The 14,671-nt window shown below is 43.3% G+C and overlaps 2 protein-coding genes and 1 long non-coding RNA gene across 8 annotated transcripts in view; all 3 read left to right on the forward strand.

Moving 5' to 3' along the window:
- st3gal3b (ST3 beta-galactoside alpha-2,3-sialyltransferase 3b) overlaps positions 1 to 14,671 on the forward strand; it is an 84,300-nt gene that overhangs the window by 34,876 nt on the left and 34,753 nt on the right. The gene's annotated exons all lie outside the window — the stretch shown is intronic.
- Positions 6,395 to 9,107, forward strand: LOC104964779 (uncharacterized). The gene is made up of 2 exons (XR_800469.1): positions 6,395 to 8,046; positions 8,852 to 9,107. It is a non-coding gene; the product is annotated as an uncharacterized lncRNA (long non-coding RNA).
- LOC104964778 (glial cell line-derived neurotrophic factor-like) overlaps positions 13,948 to 14,671 on the forward strand; it is a 17,368-nt gene continuing 16,644 nt past the window's right edge. The window contains exon 1 of the mRNA XM_010793642.1: positions 13,948 to 14,065. The gene's annotated coding sequence lies outside the window, so the exon portion shown is untranslated. The remainder of the gene's footprint in view (positions 14,066 to 14,671) is intronic.

The following is a 14,671-nucleotide window of genomic DNA, read 5'->3' on the forward strand; positions in this document are numbered from 1 at the left end:
CGACTACGGTAACGGGTCCCAAGGTGGGTAGACCGGCATACGCAACGCTCTGGGGATCCAACGGCTCCGTGTGTAAGCCCTATATGATCATTTTCTGATAACGATGAAATAGCCCGCCTCCCTCTCCCCGCGTCCCCTGCTGCCGTTTATTAAATATTATTATATTATTATACAGAGAACAGAGTCGTTATCAATTTGTTTGAAAGCTCAATAAATAACAAAGAAGACCTCTGACCGGCACTTTTCAAATTTTGTACGGAAGATTTAAACTTTAACGGACATGTTGACCGGCGGAACATTTTTTTTACGGAAATCTGCCGCACGGTCCCCTCGTTCCTTGGAAGAGGCGGTGAGGTGGGTGTTTTTCATCTGCTGTGGACTACCGGAGAGATATACAGCAGGAGAACACCCCGTCCACCGCGGAGAATAAACAGAAGGGCAACCATGCTCCGGGGTCTTCTTCACTGCTTTTGGTGTATTTCGGGAGGCAGCAGCGCCACTTACAGGCCTCGTTTCCAGCATTTCCAGCGGTCTAGTGTGAACGGACACGTTAATGAATCGAATGCGTGTGAACGGAAGCCTTTTTTGCGCTTGCGTATGCGTTTTACCGTATGCGTCCTCGTGGGGCCGGGGTCTAAGCCAAACTATATCCGGTCACAGAGATCTGCTATTTTAAAGTAAAGTCAACACATATCGACCCTAAATATAGTCTATATTAAGAACGAAAAAAAATCATAACATATATATCCTTTTTTGTAAACATATGAAAAATGTGCGAGGGTGATGACGTCAGAGCATCGTCCTATGTAACAGGGCTTAGCCCCGGACAGCCCCATCCCAATTTAACCCCTGGGTATTTGAGAGGGAGCTCCTATATGGCATTACCCCGCTGAAGCTCACCAAAGTTTAACATATTTCATAGTTCAAAGTTTTGTCAATTGTTTTGTTTATTGGTCAAATACTGGTTTCTAATGGTTTCTGAGGAGTTTTACTGGAATGAAAGAGCACATAGTCTACAGAAGCAAAAAAGCAGCATACTGCATTAAACCTGACCTTCACAGAGAGGTTGAAGTTCATGTGGAGAGGAGGCTTCAGTAGTCTGTCTGCACTCTGTTTAGTTTTGCTATCTTACTATCAATATAGTAAATGTGAGGTAAAGTGTGTAGCCAATGTAACCGGTTAGAATTCAAAGTTGCGATGAGGTCTTAAAATGTATGGAAAGGGTCTTAAAAAAGGTCTTAAAAGGTATTAAATTTGACTTCAGGATTCCTGCATATACCCTGTTATGTCCTTTATTTGATCAGGTATGTTTATCACTCATGTAGGAGGGAAACAGTAGTACCAAAGCTATATAATTGGGATGTCGTTTTTCTCAAGTTTCACCATTTTTCTAAAGTTGTAAAGGATCTGCTCGCTAGTATTTTACTCTAGTATGTTTGTCCTTTAGTTTTTGTTTCTGGAGGACGTACTTTACCTCTGAGTGGCAGTATTTCTTTCAGCGTTATCAAAATAAAAGGAGAACGAAAGTAAATTAAGAGGAAATACCAAACAATTTCTGATTGTTGACATTACTACAATATAGAAAAACCTGCTTCAACCCTGGTTTGAATTGTACAATACTCCATTGTTTTATTTAATGTTAGAAGTTAAGTTATGTGCTTTGTTAATGAAACATGTTTGTCTGGACTTGAGATGCTGACTCAGGTCTTGACCAGAGAACATTTTGTTGGATAAATAAAGTTTCTTAACTGGTGCCAACAACCAGGCTGTAGGAAAATACAATGATTATGAAGATGTAATGCTAAAGGGTAATATTAGAGGACTAACTCAGAGAATTGGAGAGATGTGAGGAGTGTATCACCGTACCTTTGCCCTCTGGGGCCAACAGAACACCCCTGCATGAACTCTGCTCTGCAACATGTGTTCAACATGTGGGCATCTGGCCTAAGAGTGTGTGTGTAGGAGAGAGAGTGAGAGGGTCATTTGTGTGTGCACGTTTGTGTCTGGGTGTTTGCAGCGCTGTCTCATACAATACAGGCTACAGAGTTGTATGATTTGGCACATTCTCTCCCCAGCACACTCTCCTGTCCGTCTTCTGACCACCGTAGTTTATGTTTATGTATGTGGAAATTAATGAGCAAGCCTATTTGTTATCCCAGTGTTTATGTTGAGTGTGTGTGTGTAAATTCATCTGTATTAGAACACGCAGTAGGAGGTTGGCCAGCTGCTGGTTCAGCTCCACCTACCCCGAGGGCTGCAAATCAGGGTAATGATTTAAATGGGGCCTCCCTCCGCTCTTTCTTCTGCACCCACTTTTTTTTTCCAACATCCACACACACGGCCCCCTGTACCCCCCTAGATCTGTGGCAGCCCGAGGGGGTTAGGAAGCACAGTTCAACCCTGTAGATCAGTGTGTCGTAGCAGGGGTCTGCAGGGGTCGCGTCTTAAGGTAATAGTTAATCACCAAGTGCTCAAAGTCAGTTAGCCGCAGTGGAGCAGAACAAAGACAGAGGTACACGGGAGGGGGGGGCAGATACATGAGAGGGGTCGGACATCTGTCTCTGTGTCAGAAACCATGATCAGTTTCAAAACGGTCCTGAAAATGATCATACTGCACATGTTTTTGTCATCATTAATCATATAATAAATCATATAAATGCTCCTGACGTATGACGGACTGCATCTCTGTTTTATTTTATTCCAGAACATTCCAACTTTGGGAACAGTTGCTATAACGATGGCGCTGCATAACTGCGACGAGGTTGCGGTGGCTGGTTTCGGCTACGATATGAACATGCCCCACGCGCCTCTGCACTATTACGAGACCGTCAAGATGTCTGCCATTAAAGAGGTGAGTTCTGAGCACCGCACTTACTTTTGATGTGTTTCGGTGAGAGCCAATGAAAATGTACAAATCTGTTCTACAAGAATGGCACATTTGTACGTTAACACGGCACTTGGCTGTAACATTCTCTCCATGCTAATGAGAACAATATTTTCTGGCTTCTCCCTGGCCACTGTAGAATAACTGAAGAAACAAATGACTGTAATCTTTGATGAGGCGGGACCACCACTCCTCTGGAGGAGAGGTGAACTGGCCTACAGCCAAAATACATTCACTACAAAGCCCTCACTGTTTAGGCTGATGGTGATATTAGTGTAAGAATTATGCATGAATTGAACTTCTCTCAGCTCTTGTATTTGCATCCAGAGATATGACCGTTTAAACGTTTTCAGCATGAACATTGTAGCACAATGTGGGGAGTCGCACTAATAGCATCTGTCTAAGGCTGATCAGATGCTCGTTCTGACAGATGAAGTCATTCACACATACACAATATAAGTGTTAAGGTGGGAGGAAAAATATCTGCGGTGTGTTGCAGTTTCGCCTGTAGTGCTTTTTCTATATATAATAATTGTTTTATAATTTAAAGCGTGCATGTTTGGCTTGGGTTTCAATTCAAAACAAACAAACTGTGGGGTAAACTAAAACTTAAAGAACAGTTACACAACGTGTAAAAGCTGTACCTGGTACATTGAACTGTTTAAGTATCACGGCCAAGTTATAGTATCAACATATCAAAAGCCTTTTTGGCAAGCTGACATTTGAATGAAACATCTATTATGGTAAACATGCAGGAACATGCCTGAGTGAGTGGTTAATCAATAAGAATTCATCTTTACGAAAAAAATTTAAAGGGGCCCGAATATCATTTTGGGGGTTTTCCTGTAGTGTGTCATATAGGTATTTGTGCAATGGTCTGCAAAAGTTAAAATCCCAAACTTCCCTCGAAGAATCTCCTCGATTGGACTCCTTTGTTTGCTTCTGTTAGATTGTGACATCACTATATATGACTCGCGTTTCTATTGGCAAGCGCTCCAACACATTGTACATCACGTACAGGTTAAGGGCGGGATATTTATAAGCAGTTGGCCAATCACCACAGAGCCAACCAGCTAACCAATCAGAGCAGACTGGGCTCTGGTTTTTGACAGAGGGTGAAAAGAGGTGCTGCAGCACAGGCAGTATGAGAAAAATAAAGAGCTTTTTGAACATTAAAGCATGGAAACATGTCACAGTAGAGAAACAAAATACAAATATTATTTAAAATATAAGAAAATGAGCATAATAAGGCCCCTTTTTAAAATGTTGACTAAATGGAAATAATATTATTTCAAATATGATTGTATAATGCAAAAAGTTTAGTTTTCTAAGGTATAAGGTACATAAATCCTGCTGTTTTCTATTTCTAGTTGTTAATGTGTTTTAATGTAGCACAGGTTTGTTCAATGCTATATGTGCACTTGTTTGGGTACTGAGGACACAAAACTGTATACTACACTAAAACTGAATTTAGTAACTCTAATAAATAAAACCTAACTATAAGAAAAAGGTCAAATCTGTATTTCCCCCACGCTGAAGCAACACTGGTCTTTCATCAGTCGCTGCATCAGCACGCTAACTGTTAGTGTGTCATTTGAATCGTACTCTAAACGGGCTCATGACGGATCTCTCTCCTCTCCATCAGTCAAGTCTTCCTCTCGGTGTTTACACTGAAACCCAGTGGAATCAAAGATGTCACCCGTGTGCTGACGTGTGTAAACCATGAGCTCAGTATGATGATAACCTTTGTCTAAACTCCCGGTGAACCTTTGGCATGTATTATCATCATCAACATGGCTATCATCAGACACACATGGTTAATTAATGGGAATACTCTTTTGTTTGGAAAACGTTTAACCACCGCCACTCCCTGGGGCTGTTTGATTCTCTGGAAGCACGTGAAACGTTCCACTCATTGTTCCACTTCTCTGGAGATTTCTGGACGGATGCTTAAATGCTCCACGGAAATTGTGTAATTATCCGAGATACACAGACATTGATGATTAAATGCTACATAAATCACCTTAGACAGCACGATGCTACTAAGGTCATCTCTTGTGGTGTATAAGGCACTCCATTGACCTCTGTTATAGTTTGTGTCTCTACTGTGACAAGCTTTAATGTTCAAAAAGCTCTTTATTTGTCTCGTACTGCCTGTGCTGCAGCACCTCTTTAGACTTCTAATATCTGTAATTAGTAATTATATGTCAGTCTTGTATAAACAGCTTGTTTCTGACTTTCAGACCTACCTCAAATGAAATAGCATTTCTTTCTGCTGCAGCATAAGGATCTGCTCTGTAGAAACTTTAAGTACCAAATTGGAGAGATTAACATTTTAGATTTTCACAGTGCCTCCTGTGTGTGGTCACTAGTCAAAATAATTTCTTTCCTGTATCTTATGTCGATCATGTCCAATAAAACTGTAGCTTATTGTTCCTTGTGGTCCTGCTGCGACCCATCAGGCAGTGGTAGGAGGTCCGACCCAGACAGGCTCAGTAGGAGAGGACAGAGCCGAGGCAGCTGCAGGGCCCAACCTCTCGAAGCTCTCCACTTTCTTTCCCTCTTCCTATTCCCTCCTGTAGGTTTCTTCCTCCACCTTTGTGTCCTTCATTTGCTCTCTGGCTGTTCTCTGCATCCCAACGCACCACACAGGAACCACCGGCTCTGATTACATGTCGGCCCACCGGACTGGATCCTCATAGCACAGCAGGGAGGGAAGCTGACCCAGTGTGGCCTTTCATATATATGCACATATGAACACCCACACGTATAGACACTGGGAATAGGAACAATCCAATTCTAACCTACAGATTTGAGTTCATATAGCTGTAACGTTGTATTCTGACATGGATCACAAGTTATTTTCTCTATCACTCTTGATTAGTTTTTTCTTTCTGTTTGTCCTGCAGTCATGGACACACAACATATCCAAGGAGAAGGAGTTCCTGCGCAAGCTGGTGAAGGCCAACATCATCACAGACATGACCAACGGTATCTGAGTTTACAGTCTCACCTCGCCTTCCCCAAAGGACTATGAAACAGGAAACTGAGCAATGGATCGACTCTTGAAAAAAGAACCCTTTAGAATCCGGGTGGCCTGTCTTTTTCATATCAAAGGAGATTATTTAACAGGAAAAAACAAATACAAATACAGATACAGGAGGTTTTCTGTGGAGAGATGTGCCTTCTGAACCAAAGACTCCTGCTGATTGAAGCAGGGAGCGGGGGGGGTGGACACGGAGGACTGTTCCTGCCTGTCTTATCGAAGGACAGCGGCAGCAAGGCTCTGTGGCCCCGCGTTCTAAACGTTTACCACTTCATCCCCTGGAGTATCACATGAGTGAATAATAAAGAGAAGTTTGACATGTTGAAGGGACAGAAGAGAAAGGAAAGAGGAGAGCGTTGGGGGGGGGGGGGGTCGTTATTAGCAGTGCCAAACGTAACTCGTTCCGGGGGAGGGCCGTTCCTCCTCCTTTTGCTGCCTGAATGTATTCACTTTCCTCAGGGGTCGATTATTAGCAGTGCCAAACGTAACTCGTTCGGGGGAGAGGCCGTCCTCCTCCTTTTGCTGCCTGAATGTATTCACTTTCCTCAGTGGTAATATATCAAATTTTTACGTGTGCTCTTTTAACAGCTGGAGCAGCCATCCCCCCCCCCCAATTGCGCATTTTTGTCCATTCATTCACTTTTTTACTGCCTGTCTAGGGTCCAAAATGAACACTTGCTCAACCAGTTGACAGTAGATAAATCAGCGGGGGTCACCTGCCCCACAGACTGCTGTCACTTTGAGTCGCTAACAGTGGAGTGGGTTACATTTGTTCTCAGTTTTCTCTGTAAAGTCTTTGTAAGGGAATAATATCAGAGGCTGTGTAAATGAGCTCTTTCTGCGACACAGAGCGGTTGTGTGAGTTATCCCCATGTGGCTCTCACATTAGGTCCCCAGAAATATGAAGCTGTATGAGATTCTCTACACAGGGGAAATGTATATGAACTCAATTATTTTAATTTTGGGATATTTAATTTAGTCTCTTTGTAAATCCCTCTTCCTCTCGCCCCGGCCATGTCACAGTACTGCCTTCATCTCTTAATCAGCTGCAGAGCCTCCGGGCCGCAGCGCAGCCGCACAGCAGCGTGTCCCGCCGCGGTCAGGGAGAACACGTCCTGTATCCCTCCTCCAACCTCCCGTTGCTGCACATTTTCTTGTTCTTGGGTTAATGGTGAAATCTCGGATTGTAGAATGTAAATATATTTTTTTGTTTTTCGGTCAATATTAATTATTTATTTTGTATTGTTTGCGAAGTCTCAACTTCTTTCGGTCACAGGCAGGGCTGCTTTCTGTTGTTGTTGTTGGAAGAAAAACAACATTTCAAATGTCCTTTTACCGTGTTTCCACAGAGACGGCATCATCTTTTAAGTTTGTGGCAGAAGCAGTGTTGTGCTCTAGCCAAATAGTTTAGTAATAAATGTTAGACAGCTAACCTTTATTACCGTGTTCTAGTTAACTGTGGAAACATAGAAGCACATTTCTTTAAATCGAGGGGATCTGGGTTGATCATCTCACGATAGACGTGCTGAAGGTCTTTGCACTTTTGCAGATACCACACTCATTTTAGTATTTCAACTCAGCATGCACATAGAACATGTTCAGTATTACACAATCAACCCCTTCTCCCCTCCTCATGCAAAATATGTGAGAATATCAAAAAGTTATATCTGTTTTTTTGTCATTGTATCAAATCAATGTATTAATCATCTTTATATAGTGATGGTGCATTTCAATACTGCTTTATCAAAGCAGGGATTTGTTTTAAAGTTTTTGGCGAATTACATTTCAATGAGGTTTTCTGTTTCTACTTCTTGCATATTGACATTGACAGTACACACAGATTCTCTTCCATTCCTGTCAATCTGCTGCAGTCTGTTTCATTGTTCCATGCGTTCCTGTTCCCTTACACTCTCTCTCCGCTGTGCTGTGCAGCAGCGTGTGTGTGTGTGTGTGTGTGTGTGTCCGGTCCCTGTTGAGAGCGAAGGCACGGGGAACAGCTGACCATTGCACTATCACGAGGCGCTCTCAGTGCCTTACACCTCATCTCCTGGAAACTGTAGCGAGGAGAGCCGCCGCAGCTGATCCAGTGTCTGAGATCAGCTCCGGGTCAGGACTGGTCAGTCTTCATTTCTGTGATTTGGGACCAGTCCATTTCATATCTGTGCTGTATGTACATTATATACAGTGTGGGAAGACCTGAAGCTCCGTACTTGTTGTTTAGTGTGTTTTAGCCCAACTAAATATTCCAGTTTCTGATTACGGCAGCTTTCATGATGCGAGAAATTACTAAACCAGCTTCCTCTGTGTTTCCTTATTCCTGATTTTAGGCAGCATACATTATAGGGGCACTACACCTATGTACCAGCCTGTAGGAATCTGTATAATGTAATATGTAATCTGTAATATCTTTGTAAGGTCTGAGGAAATGGAGCATCTTTTTTTTGTTTGGAGCTTAACTCATATTGGGGATTTAAAGTCTGGATATTTTGCTCTCTGCTGCTACGATTTTGATTCAATTCCTTTTTTAAATCGGTCTGTTGTGAGAGTGCAATGCCAGATCACGGGAGAACCTCTTGAATTCTTGAACGTGAATACATAGAGTTTGAAACTGGTCTCTGCTGACTGCCCCAGGACCGTATCACTATAATGTGACTTGACAAAGAAAAAAGGAGACTGTCATAGAATATGTCCAGCAAACAGGTCAGATTTATAGTGTACTGAAATGATTTGAAACAAGTGGCTCCTTTGAAGGCAGAGAAATCCATCTGAAATATCATCGTGTCTTCTGGAAAAGGTCATTAATAAAGCATATGAAGTCAGTGGGCTAAAACACACCAAACCACCAGTACGGTCTTTAAAGCTCTGAGAGTAAGCAGACCCTCAGTTGGAGTTTCTTCTTCTGTTTTTTTTTCTTCTTCTAGGTTATGAATTTGTACGCATGCTGGAGGAGTTCAAATGAGTTGGACCCAAATCGCCTCATCTTCATAACCTGTTCATGTTAAAGCAGAATGTATTCGCTTTGATCTTCGATCATATTTCAAAAGATTTTCTTTTTTCCATTCCTCCATGATCAGAAGAAAGTCAAAGTGTTATGGTTTTTTTATATACAGTTATGGCTTTCTGCAACTCAATAAATACGTTTGTAATGGATATTTGCCTTTGCATGTTTGTATCTTTTGACCTGTGTTTTTTGTATGTGTCGTGTATGTACATATTTCTGTACACTGTGAATTTTCAGTATATTTAGTAAATATTTTTGATGTCTCTGTTTTATCTCCAAAGACATTTCCTTCTTTATTTAGTCTCCTCAGAAGTCTTCTCAAAACACATCGTAGCCTTAGGTGCCATGTATAGTTGAGTTATGCGGCATACATCAGGTGTTATTCTGTCTGTATCACTTAGTGTCTTTCAGAGGTTACAAACGGCAGGAAGTGCACAGTAAAGATGGAGCAGCGTGACGGAGGGGATTTCCTCTCCTGCTCTGTATCTCCTACCTGCAGAGCCAGAGGAAATCATTTTTCAGTCCTCTATCAACCGGACTTCCTCCCTAATGTACTCTCCTTTTTTCTCTAGTGTTTATATCTGTCCCTCCTGGACTCTCACTCCACTCCTCTTTCTTTCCATTCTGCTGTCTGTTCCCATCCCGGTGCCGTGTATTTTTTTCCCTTCTCCTACTGCACTCTTTGAGGCAGATCTGGTTTCATTGCTGCAGCCACAAGGGGCCTATTCGGGACACACACACACACACACACACACAGTTTAACACACAGGCCATGAATCTCTCACTCACTTTCACACACCACAACTTCACCATAAACCAGAGGAGCTTTACAGAAAATGAGTGAGAGCTGGCCGTCCAGCTGTGGCTGCTGTAAGTCAGTTTTTGATGTGAGGGAGAAGACGCTGAGGGCCCTTAAAGTGCCGCTGGACCGTCCCATCCTGCTGTTAATGGGGTGCCAGAAAACTCTCAGTCATGCCTCGCCGCTCACCCAAAGCACCCGGCTACTCTTGACTCGACAGAGTTCATCCACAGGGCTGGATCGAATGCTCGATGAAGGAGGATATGTGCCACCTGGGATCTCCCCGAGGCAGCTGTCCCGGCTGGAGGCGGTCGTTCCCGTTTGTCCGGCATCCAGGGGTATGAGCACGCCTGCACCTCTTCAGCCGACGGGCCTTTTATTCCCTGTGACAGGTTCCCCGCCCAACCTCATCTCAGTAGGATTGGAACGGAGGGGCCACGACCTCCGGGGCCTGAAACTTGAACTCCTCGTAAAAAAGAGTTGGAATGAGGAGAGAAAACACCCTTTTCAGGCACCCGTTTCTTCCCCTCTGTTTACTTAATGTCGGGTCAGCTGAGATGTGGGAAAACAACATTCCCTTCTTTACACAATGTCCCACATTCATCTACCTTTGTCTGCGGACGGGACACACCTCAGGCCTGTCCTGCACCTGTATCACTCAAGGGCTTGTTCGCCTGTCAGCGGCTCAACTTGCACTTCTAGACGATATATTTAGATGTATAGATTCAGAATTACACAGAAGATTTAAAAGATAAGAGGACTGTTAAAAGATGTCAGTGTTCCTGATCGTGAGTCTGCCTAATTGGAACACAAACAAGGGCTCAGAGGCAACACATAGGTCAGAAACATCTGTAAATTAGGAAACACTTCTCAGTCAGCTATGTGGCCTTTAGGATGAAATATGAGGAGGAGAAAGTACAACTACATTTTTTGTAAAACTTTGACAGTAGTAGGCCTACAGTGAGTACTTTTTGCCACACCTTGCTCAAAATACGGCAATTAAATAAATAAATGTCGTTGAAGTTGTAATCTGCCATTCAGAAGCTTCCGCAGACATGAGTCACATGCTTTATATATACGTCATTGTTTATACATTAAATCTGACAGTTTTTGCTTTTATTGATGCACTAATGATGCCACCTGAACCAATCTTGATTTTCTTTGTGCAATATTTCAACATTTACAGGATTTCCTGTACTTTCATTCAGGTTCTTTAACGCACAAATTGAAACTGTGAAGCTCTAGAAACGTGTCTTTTGTTGGCATGTCGGCAGGCAGAAGAACATCTTTACAAACTCACTATTGTTTCTTTGAATATACCCAAACGTTTATTTTATTTTATTCAAATTATAATTATTGCTGTCCATGTTTGAAATAGGACTGAAGCCAGAGAGACATCTGAAGTGTTACCAGTACACACTGTTGTACTCGCTGTTGTGTACTCTGCTCATTCTCCATCCATCCGCATAATAACGCCTCTAATCAGGCCATGTGCCGACACTTTGCTTTATGGTTTGTTTGTATGAACAGGGATACAACAAATCTGCAGGACGCCTGCAAGAACGCGCCTTTGAAATGATTGGATGAAAATATAAATCACAGCAGATTTATCCGTGCTGTATTCACTCGTTTGAGCTAATGTGGAAACACGTTGTGGAGTACACATTTGTGCAGCTCCAGTCTGACTTTGACCCACATATTTGGCTTTTGTTTTACTGATATTGGCCTGAAGCTTTTGGACAGTGTGCTGGATAAGGGGAGTTCCTCTTGAAAAGTGAAAACAAACTTTGAGATCTGGATCAGGCCCAAGAAAAGGAAGGCACCTTAAGATGGAGAGGCACAGAAGAGACTGAGACCAGTGACCCAAAAGAAACACGAGGAACCTCAGAGAGAATTTGAAATACAGTTAACTGTCCATCACATCTTTCCTTAGCTTCACCAGCCAAAATCCAAATCACTCACCCTGTCCCCCATCAGGCCCTCAACTTGTAGGGACTAAACAGCTCCAAACCAGCACCCTGTATCCATGGAAACAGCTGTGTATATCCCTAACAGTCAACTTTCACCGACAATAAATCAAAATAGCATCTTCAATTCAATCCAGTTTATATGCTACAAGGAATTGAAAAATGCCACAGCTGCCATCATGTTCCTGCAGCTCCCAGCAGACCAAACCTGTGAATGTGCGTATGTGTTTGTGTGTGTGCGCATGCTGGAGATGCGTGTGTGTTGTGCTTGCATGGGGTGTACAAACAGTGTCATGCTGCAAATCCCTATCACAATGCCGTACAAGTTCATCGGCATTGCTCACCGTGATGGATGATGTAGACACACTTCTGAAGTTGTGGCCCTGGTTGCAGTGCCGTGCCGTCTGCTGGAACACAGTTTACACAGTGACTCATTTTATTGAGGACATTTTGCACTCTGGAGGTTATTATCTGATCTTTTCAAGAGGAGGACTAGTATTTTTTGGCAGCCAACTCGGCTTGATGTGTGTGGTATTGTGTGTTTAAGGAGTAAAAGGGGCTTGTTCTGGGTTATATTAGGTGTACAAAGCCATCTTCTACTATATACCAACAAGTCCCAAGTCTAGCAGGTCTTTCGTTCCTCCTGTTGCTCTTGGGCTTATTCTTATTATGTGACGGTACATTCCTGCATGTCATGCACCTCAGCTGTGTGCATTGTTGCCTTGTTGGTTGCTACTATTTATAGCATTGTTGCAGAGCTCAGGGATCCTCCCTGCATTTGTCTCTGCCTCGGTGCGGAGAGTGGGCCTGCAGAGGAGAGCGAGGAGCTGTTTACCCAGCCTTTGTGCTCCGCGGGCCTCAGTGTTTGCCCTGCAGGGAGTGCCTCAGCCGGAGGGCCTTTCCGGGCTTTGCATGGGTGGGTGGGTGGGTACAGAGGGGTGGCAGGACGAACCAACCTGCAGGATGGAGGGGTGGAGAGGGGCCGGGAGCTCAGCTGGTGGGAGGTGTGTGGCTGCGGGTGCAGTGAGCAGAGGGTCCGGGGTCCGTCTTTACTTCACTCATCCTTCAGGCCTGACAGCAGGTGCCTGGTAAAAAGGTCAGGGCAGGACTCACTGAGCAAATACATGGAGCACAGTGGAAAACATGCATTAGTGTGTGTGTGTGTGTGTGTGTGTGTGTGTGTGTGTGTGTGTGTGTGTGTGTGTGTGTGTGTGTGTATTCCTACAGGTGCATGCAATCAATCACACAAGTTCACATGGGAGGATCTCTATAAAGGTTCTACTGGGAAGGGTCTCAAGGGGTCAATGGGCCCTCAGGCCAGAGCCTCTGTTTGAAGCGACTGACTTTCAAACGAGAAATATTAACCATCAATTAAACAGGCACAGAGAAGACCAGAAGAACAGAGTCACAAAGAGACACCGGCAGCTACAAAGACACACAAAACAACCGCAAAGAGATACAAATTGACCACAAAGAGACTTGGTTGCATCTTTTGTAGTCGATCCGTGTCTCTTTCAGTCAGTCCTGTGTAGGAAGGGTGGGGGCCTTTTACATGTCTGTGCCCAGGGGCCCATTGTATCATTATCCGCCCATTCATGTCTACCCATGCTCCATGCACATGTCTGTAGTGTGCCTAAAAGTGGAATATAGTGCAACTCTCTAAATGTATGAATCAGAAAGTGTAAGTCTGAAGGACATATGTCACTTTCTTCCACTGGAAGTGTTTTCCAGAAACGCTCCATGACCATGACCATGTGTCCTGTGTGACAATCAATCCCCTCCCTCCTCGCAGCGCAGGAACAAAAAGACATCTGAGCTATGTGTTTGGATGGGGAAGAGAAATCGCAGCACTTTTACAGCGGCCACCGCACTCCGGTTTCACAGAGCCTCTGACAGGCGGAGCGGCGCGCTGCTTTTACGCATAGCCTCCAGCCCTGCGAGGCATTGTGGACATTGTTCAGTCGCTGGGTAGTAGACTCCTGAGAAAATACCGGAGCGGCACAGTCTCTAATAACTGGATACCTGAGGCCGAAGGAAGAGATCTTTGGAATGGAGACTCGGACTGTGGCTGCGTAAAGGCGTGACGCGTTAATTTTTTACGTTTAAGTTAATATCCTGACGAGTTTTTCTTCTAGATTGAACTCCACATTTAAATCCGCGTTTCCACAGGCTGGCGCTTAAAAGAAGAAGAAAACAAGACTTTGGTTTTTGAGTGTTTCAGAGTCTTTCCTCGGACCTTTTTTAAACTCTGACGACCTTGACTTATCTTTAAAGTGACGCAGGACACGTTGTGAGAGATTTACAGAGTTGTTATTTACTCATTAACCTGACGAGCTGTTTGGAAGCAAGACTGAACAAGTTACTGTAGGTAAGGAAAGGAAAGGGGAGTCATGCCTGAAAAACTGGCTTCAATGCATTAAACGATGGTTGGATGTGAGTCAGCAGAGACAGCACGAGCTGCTAGGACAAACATTGTTTTGCTTTTGTGAATGTTTGACTTTTACTTCTCTCCCGGTCACAGTGTTGGAGTATTTATGTCACCGCATACAAACTTCTAATTAGGTTTTATAAAGGCGTCTCTCTGCATTGCTCCACTCAGTTGTAAAGTTTATTTTTACCTGGTCTGGATAGCCTTCCGTCTGCAAGAAGTCTTAACAAAACATTCGGTCTTATAGTAAATCTTAAAAAATATATTTCTTTAGAAAATGTAAATAGATAACTTCACATATTTCCAGTTGGACAACCTTTAGAACTTTTTTGAAACAAGATCTGCAGTGACAGATGAACAAATGATTGACTGCTTTGCTCTTTACTTGCTTCAGGAAATGTGTTGAATTAGTTTTATTTAAAATTAACAGTCAGGTTGATATCTCACTGGAACCATAAATCACACTTTTTAAATGTAGCTTTAATGTTTCTTTAACTTTATATTTCATTGTATAACATCAATTTAGATCGAGCTGCCAAGGCACAC

This window comes from Notothenia coriiceps, unplaced genomic scaffold, assembly GCF_000735185.1.
Source record: "Notothenia coriiceps isolate Sejong01 unplaced genomic scaffold, NC01 NC01_scaffold00037244, whole genome shotgun sequence".
Lineage (NCBI taxonomy): Eukaryota > Metazoa > Chordata > Actinopteri > Perciformes > Nototheniidae > Notothenia > Notothenia coriiceps.